Genomic DNA, 8,447 nt, shown 5'->3' with positions numbered 1-8,447 from the left:
TAATATTCAGCTTGAGCTTAAAAATAAAAAACAGAAAATGCTGGAAAGACTTAACAGGTCTATGAAAGACGAACAACAAACATTTCATTGCCTCTGGTTTGTGACGGGAAAACTAACGTGGAAAACAGAGTGAAGAAAAGCACAGAATCCACCATTAATGTCTTCAGACGCACATTCGGTGTTTTCGAAACAGCATCTTCCCCTCCGACATCAGCTTTCTGAACGGACTATGAGCCCATTGTAATTTATAGTCTATTTTCTGTACTGCGCTGTACTACTGTCACAAAGCAACAAATTTCATGACATAGGTCAGTGATAATAATTCTGATCGCCCGTGGCTTTCTCTCTCCAATATGGTTAGCCAAAGGCCTTGTCCTTGTGCTGCCCTGCAGCAACTCTTGACATGTCTGACCCGGCGCCCAAAGAGGCAACCCCCCCCCCCATCCTGTAGTCTCATTGGTAGCACCATAAATTGAATGCCCTACTACTACAAACTGCCCAGCCCTTCTCCCCTTCATTGACTATACTTCTCATTGCATCAGTAAAGCAGCCAGAATAATCAAAGACCCCCCCACCCCACCATGGTCATTCTCTCTTCTCTCCTCTCCCATCAGGCTGAAGGTACAAAAGTCTGAAAACATTTATCACCAGACTCAAAGACAGCCTCTACTCATTATTAAATAATTCCCTAGTGTGATAAATTGGACTCTAGACCTCAAACTCTATCGCATTATGATCTTGCACCTACCCGCATGCAATTTCTCTGCAGCTGTTACACTTTATTCTGCATTGTTAATGTTTTACCTTGTCCTACCTCAATGCACCGTGTAATGATCTGGTCCATATGAACAATATGCAAGACAAGCTTTTCATTGTACCTTGGTACATGTGGTAATAATAAACCAAAACTATCTCCAATTCCTCTTCTCCTCCACTGCGAGTCACCGTAAACTTGGCTCTTGTTGTCTTCTGCTGGGAAGTTTCTCCCCTTTGGAATCTAGGGTTGAACATCAGTCAGAAAGCAGTAATAACACCACTTATCTTCTCTCCTAGGCAGTCGTTCATTCCCTCATGTCTGTCCATTCATTACCCACAGTGCAAAACCCCTCAAAAAATGTGTTGTCCATGTATATTTCAGCATCATGGTTGCTTCACAGTAGTTCAGCCCACAGCTCCAGCTCTGTAATGCGATTGGCCAGTAACAACTTCATCGCATTCTCAACATTACTACCCATTATTTCAGGAACTCTCTATCCTCTTCCTTTTCCTCCTTCTGCTAATCCCCTCCACTCTTTTCTCTTTCCATCCCTCCACTGCTCTTTCCAGTCTCATTTCTCTCTCTCCAATTGTTTACATCTCTCCCACCCCATCCCACTTTCTGTGACTGTACATTGGAAGTAGTCCAAAGGACATTTGCCAGGCTAATTCCTGGGATGGAAGGGTTAACCTCTCAGGAGAAGCGTGACACTTTAGGTCTGCTTTCCCTGAGCTTCAGAAGAATGAAGAGAGACTTTATTCAAACATATAAAATCCTAAGGGGCCTTAATGGGGTAGAACTCAAGATATTCTCACCAATGGAAAAATCACAGACAAGGAGACTTTGATACAAAAAAAGAGAGTGGTCATTAAAACCTAAGGTGCATAGCAATTTCTACCCTCAGATGGTAGTGAATCTCTGAAATTCTCTGCGCCTAAGAGTGTTGGAGGCTGGATTGTTAGAAATAATCACCTATCACCCAGGTCGTGCCTTATTCTCATTGCTACCATTAGGAAGGGGGTACAGAACCCTGAAGGCACACACTCAATGATTCACAAACTGCTTTTTCTCCTCTACCATCTGATTTCAGACTGGTTATTGAACCCATGAACACTACCTCATTACCTTATTATTTCTGTTTTTGCACAACTTATTTGATTTAACTAATATATATATATATATCCGTTAGTCTTGCGAGACCATGGATCTGCGCCTGGAAAGTCTTCACTCTCCAGGGCGCAGGCCTGGGCGAGGTTGTATGGAAGACTGGCAGTTACCCATGCTGCAAGTCTCCCCTCTCCACAACACCGATGTTGTCCAAGGGAAGGGCAAGGGCCAATACAGCTTGGCACCAGTGTCGTCGCAGGGCAATGTGTGGTTAAGTACCTTGCTCAAGGACACAACACGCTGCTTCATAGTTAATAGCTCATCTCCTTCTACCTTAGGCCACAAACTTATCAGTCACCCCTGCTGTGGGCACTTTCTGAAGGTCCAAGATCCGTATGCTCCATGACCGCTGGACTAAGTGTGTAAATGTAGGAGGCGACTATGTTGAAAAATAAATGTGCTAGGTATTCTAAAATTGACTCCTTCTGCCTTAGGCCACGAACTTATCAGTGTGTGTGTGTGTGTGTGTGTGTGTGTGTGTGTGTGTGTGTGTGTGTGTGTGTGTGTGTGTGTGTGTGTGTGTGTGTGTGTCAGTCAAATTATATAATTGCATTGTACTGCTGCCGTAAAGACAATGAATTTCCCAAAATATGCCAGAGGTATTAAACCTGATTCTGATCTTCAATGAGGTAGATATACATCTCAAGTATCTAGGAATTGAAGACTGTGGGGAATTGACATTGTGGAGCCAAGGCCAGCATCGATCAGCCATGATCATACTCGTGAGGCAGGCTTGAAAGGCCTAAAGGCCTTTTCATTCCCCTTTTCTTTGTGTTCTTATTTTCTCCTGCACATTTACTCTCCCTCACACACACAAATCTCTTTTTCACCACCAACTTCTTTCTGTCTCATCCACCTCATAACATTGTAAGGAACTGAAGTGTTAAACATACCAAGACACTGCCCAGTATTTCTGGTTACAGAACACAGGAATTCCAGGCAGTTCGTCTTGTCAAACCCTCTCGTGTGCTCAACATCGATTACAATGCAGGTCAAAGGTCAATGAGAGGTGATGAGTGAAATAACAGGGTGCCTAAGCGATGCCACAATATCATTAGCTCATGATTGGGATGATTTATTGTACAATTTTCCGGTTCACATCACTTCATCTTTGAACAAAGAATTCATCCATAAGCTGGCAACTTGTCTGTTATTATGCAAACACCACAATCAATTACCATCCTATCTGACATACAGTTCATTACTAAATAGTCTTTCTGTGGCATAGGTTTTTTTCTAATTTATTAATGATAGAATTAGATGGCATTTTAATCATGTAAATTAAAGACAGGGCTCACTATGTCTTTATGAGGAATCAAATTGTGCTTGGCTGTTATCTGCATCCTGCTGAGTTCTCACTGATTTTCTACTTCAAACACACCTTCAGAGCTTTAAGTCTCAAATTCATGTCTCATGATTACTGGACAGCATTCTCACCTCTGTGGCAGTCATTTCTGGGTTCTAGTCCCAGTTCAAGGACTTCTTACAAAATTCTGCTTGCAGAATCAGAATCAGGTTTACTATCTCCGGCATATGTCATGAAATTTGTTAACTTTGTGGCAGCAGTACAATATAATACATAAATATAGAAAAAATGAATTACAATAAATATATATGTATATTAAATAGTTAATAAAGATAAGTAGTGCAAAAACAGAAATTTTTTTAAAAAGTAGTGAGGTAGCGTTCATGGGTTCAATGTCTATATAGGAATCGGATGGCAGAGGGGAAGAAGCTGTTCCTGAATCACTGAGTGTGTGCCTTCTAGCTTCTGTATTTCCTTCCTGATGGTAACAATGAGAAGGGCAATGTCTTGGGTAGTGGGGATCCTTGATGGTGGAAGTAGCTTTTCTGAGGCACTGCTCCTTGAAGATTTCATGGATACTACGGAGGCTAGTACCCATGATGGAGCTGACTAATTTTACAACTTTCTGCAGCTTACCTCGTCCCTGTGCAGTGCCCCCCCCTTACCAGACAGTGATACACTGTGCTGCAAGGTCAGAGGTACCGTCTCTTTGATGAGCCCCTCATGTCTCCCTCTGAAGCAGATGTCCATGAGTGTGAGATATTACACCGAAGAGCAGGGTTGCTGCAGTATGCTCTCCTCAATCACTTTGTTGTTCAGTGTCCTGCCTTGTGTAACTATGGTGCCAGGTTTATGACAGCAGTGACTATACATCATTGGCTGAAAAGTCTTTTGGTGACGTTTAGATGTTGTTAATGGAATTATGTAACTTAATCCTTTTTGCTTTTGACTTTCTAATATTTTTACAATATTAACTCTTTGAGGGTGATAACCAGCAGAATGAGCTGGGGGGTGGGGGGAGTGTGGGGGGGATTGGTGGAAGCAGATATGAGTGGCATTCACTATGAGGATATGAATACACAGGGAACAGAGGGATATGGATCGTGTACAGGCAGAAGAAAATTTGTTTAATTCAGCATTATGTTTATCTCAAGCATCATGAGCTTGTTCCTATATTGTATTGTTCTATGTTCTACGTTCTAAGTTCTTTAACTCTGTTCTATAATTTTTTGTATGCCAGTACTGTTACGTACCCCGTAACCAGGTTGCCAAACCAGCAGAAATGGATCACTCAGTTGAAGTCTGGATTACTAGAACTAAGAAAGTTTTATTAAAGAAACAAGCAACACAGTAATCGAAAGGATAATAAATGCAACAGTTCAGCAATGATAAACACACATGTGCACAGAATTAAGATAACAGCATCAATCAAGCTCTATCGTTGTCTAGAGGTAAATGACCAATTTCAAAGTGACACAAAGTTCAGTCCAATTTAGTTCAGTTCACAGTGATCGTTGCCATGGCGATGGACAACGTGGGGGGAGGGAGAGAGAGAACGAGAATGACTGATCATTCAGAACAGCTTCCACTCACAGACCTGTGATATTGCTCATAAGCAGCTTTCGGGCGGGTCCTTTGTGATGTCACCTGAGGTCACCAACTGTGACCCCTCCTCCAGATGCGGTTGATCCTCTGCAGTGAACCCGGCACCCAAGCAAGGGTGGACACACATCGGGTTCCCGCTGATCGTACCTTTCCACCCTGTGCGTTTAAGGTTGATCCCCCGATCAGCTGTCCAAGAGCTTCCCACCGACTCGTGAGGGGCGCACCGCTTCCAGGGTCTCGTTACCTCGAGTGTCGTGTGTGTCCTGCCTTAGCGAACCTGTCCCTTTTTATCCCCCTGCTGGGGTATCGCCTGTCCATCACTTCAAACAGTTCAGGGTTCAAAGGGGGAGCCGCTCTAGACAGCTCTCTCTCCCGTCCCTTCATTACACATCTCCAGATGCTGCTTCATTGTTCCTTATCTCTCCTTCCCCTGAGGACAGGTGGCAGAACAACTGCTGATGCCACTGATGCTAGCCCAGGCCAGCAAACATCTTAATTTGTATTCTCGTCACAGTGCATAGACGTAGAACAGTACAACACTGTATGGGCTCTTTTGCCTATGATGTTATATTGACCTATAAAAACCTACTCCACCATCAATCTACCCCTCCTCTCCTACACAGCCCATAACCCTCCATCTTTTTTACATCCGTGTGCCCGGTAAAGATTTTCTTAAATGTCCCTATTGTATCAGCCTCTACCACCACCCCTAGAAGTGCATTCCAGCCACCTACCACACCCTTTGTTAAAAATCTGCCTCTGACATCTTCCCCACTCTTTGGTATGGGAGGTGGAACTCTGCACGGGTTTGAAATAAGCTGCAGAAAGTTATGAACTCAGTCAACTCCATTACAGGCATCAGTTCGCACAACATCCAGGACATCTTCCGGGAGTGATGCCTCAAAAAGGCCACACCCCCGTAACCCAGGTCATGCCTTGCCCCCATTGCTACCATCAGGAAGGAGGTACAGAAGTCTGAAGGCACACACTCAACGATTCAGGAACAGCTTCTTCCTCTCCACCATCTGATTTCTGAATGGAAATTGAACCCATGAGCACCAATTCACTAGTTTTTGTTCCCTCTTATAATTGTGGTTTTTGTCAGTTTTAGTCTTGGTCTGTTTTGTGTTTCTGTAATATCATACTGGAGGAACATTGTATCATTTCTTAATGCATGCATTACTAAATGACAATAAACAAGGACTGTGTGTCCTCAATCTAAATGAGGATTGAGTGTCCTCAATCTTTTTGCACTACTCCTTTAATTTAACTTCATCATATCAAAATATATATATATATATATTATATATATATATATATATATATATATATATATACATACACACACACATATACACACACATACACACACAGTAACTTACCATCATTATTATTATGTATTGCATTGTACTGCTGCTGCATAACAACAAATTTCACCACATATGCCAGTGATATTAAACCTCATTCCCTAAACTTCCACTGAGTTTAAACAGATGATCCCTAGTATTGGCAATTGCCATCCTGGGAACAAGGTGCTGGCTGCCCACTGTATCTATGCCTCACATATTCCTGTACACATCTAACAAACCTCTCACACTCCAAAGGGAAAAGCCCGAACTCACTCCACTTTTCCTCACAAAATTATACAGCAACAAGATAAAGGTAAAAGATTCACTTTGTCACACGTACATTGCACAATACAGCAAAGTACTTCAGTATGAGGATTGTGTGGGGACAGCCCACAAGCACAGCCACATTTCTGGCACCAACGTAGCACGCCCATAACTCACCAGCCCTAACTCTAACCGTACTTGCGGCATGTGTGGGGAAACCAGAGCACCCTGAGAAACCCCCCTGTGGTCATGGGGAGAACATCCAAACTCCTTACAAACAGCGGCAAGAATCAAATCCGGATGGTGATTGCCAGCTCTGCAAAGTGATGGCACTAACCTCTATGCTACTGTGCTGCCCCTCAAAAAACATAGTTAGATGCCACTATGTAGATGAAGTTTTAAACACTGAGTATCATAAGACCACTAGGGACCCTTCCATACTTATCAAGGGGAGTGCGAACCTCCTCTCCTTTCATACAAAATTCACTCCTTTCATACAACACAAGACAACTATTCATCCCATCCTTCCTGTGCCAGCTCACTGACAGAACTAACATTATCCCATTCCCACAGCTTCAAAATTGCCTAACGTCTTTACCAGCACAAAAGTGTAAAAGAGAACAAATTAATGTCACTCCAGATCCAATGCAGCACAAATAAGAAATATGAGATAAAGAACACAATAATTTTAACAAAACAATAAATAGCTTACATAAACATGTGAAATTCTGTAGATGCTGGAAATTCAAAGCAACACATACAAAATGCTGGAGGAATTCAGCAAATCAGGCAGCTGAAATCATGGAAATGGATAAACAGTCGATGTTTTGGACCAAGACCCTTCATCAGAATAGCTTATATACTTAGATTGATTGTGTGTCCATTAGGTGCTGCTGGGCACAGGAGTGTCTGTACATAAGGTGACCAGCAGGAAATAATGAAGTGGTGGTCGAGGGGTGGGTTAGTGTGGGAGGTGTTGATCTGATACTTCACTGCATTAAGCGATGCAATTTATTTGGTGGTAACAGATTCAAAGTGATTGACAAAAGACTTGTATGCCTAAACAATGTTTTTTATTATTATGGTTCGTCACATACTGGCTGATAGGTCAAAGATGTGTATTCAATGGAATAAGTTATATTTTTTATGTATTGGGATACCGCACAGAATCAGCCCTTTGAGCCACGCAGCCCAGTAGTCCCCCAATTTAACCCTAGCCTAATCACAGGTCAATTTACAATGACTAATTAACCTACCAACCAGTACATCTTTGGACTGTGCGAGGAAACCAGAGCACCCGGAGGAAACTCACGCGGTCACGGGGAAAGCACACAAACTCCTTACAGGCAGTGTAAAGAATTGAACCCCAGTCGTTGGTGCTGTAAAGCGTTGTGCTAACCACTCTGCTACCATGCTTGAAAATGAAATAATTGCAGGGACATGAGAAAAGGAGGGAAGGGAGAATAGGACTAATTGCATTGACCTTTGAAAGAACTGGAACTGATTGGGGTTGAATATCCTCATTCTGTGGTTATCTGTGACGCTGTACACACAAATCTTTATAATAATTGTGTACTTTATTATAAAAACACTTAACATAATAGAACAGTCTACAGACATTTATTATCCAGAGGAGAATCAGTTTTTCATGTCCTTCCCTATTTCCTAATGGTAATTGCATCTCAGCAGGATATCATAAGGTCACTACCTCCTTGAATCTGCCCTGCAAGTGTCAGCTGTATATTCACCACAGGGATCTTCGAAGCTCTGTCTCATGTTGTGTTGACAACAGGAGGTGTTAACTGAGGCTAGCTGAATTTCAGGAGGCTTCATCACCTGGCACTACACCCCCTGAGCTTTTCTCCTCACTCCAACTACTAGGTATCAGGCAGGTTTGTCCTCACCAAGTTCTGCATTCTCCTCACTCCATCCATTCTCTTCACTCCATCCATGGGGCATCAAGCTGGTCTGCCCACCCGGAGCACTGCATTCCCTCGCT

The 8,447-nt window shown here is 42.8% G+C and overlaps 1 non-coding gene across 1 annotated transcript; it reads right to left on the bottom strand.

Moving 5' to 3' along the window:
* Positions 1-6,809: 6,809 nt before the first annotated feature.
* Positions 6,810-6,931, bottom strand: LOC140210171 (U6atac minor spliceosomal RNA). Its single transcript, XR_011889175.1, has one exon. It is a non-coding gene; the product is annotated as a U6atac minor spliceosomal RNA (small nuclear RNA).
* Positions 6,932-8,447: the final 1,516 nt, after the last annotated feature.

Source organism: Mobula birostris, chromosome 14 (assembly GCF_030028105.1).
Source record: "Mobula birostris isolate sMobBir1 chromosome 14, sMobBir1.hap1, whole genome shotgun sequence".
Taxonomy (NCBI): Eukaryota; Metazoa; Chordata; class Chondrichthyes; order Myliobatiformes; family Myliobatidae; genus Mobula; species Mobula birostris.
This window is presented reverse-complemented; position numbering and strand designations above follow the sequence as displayed.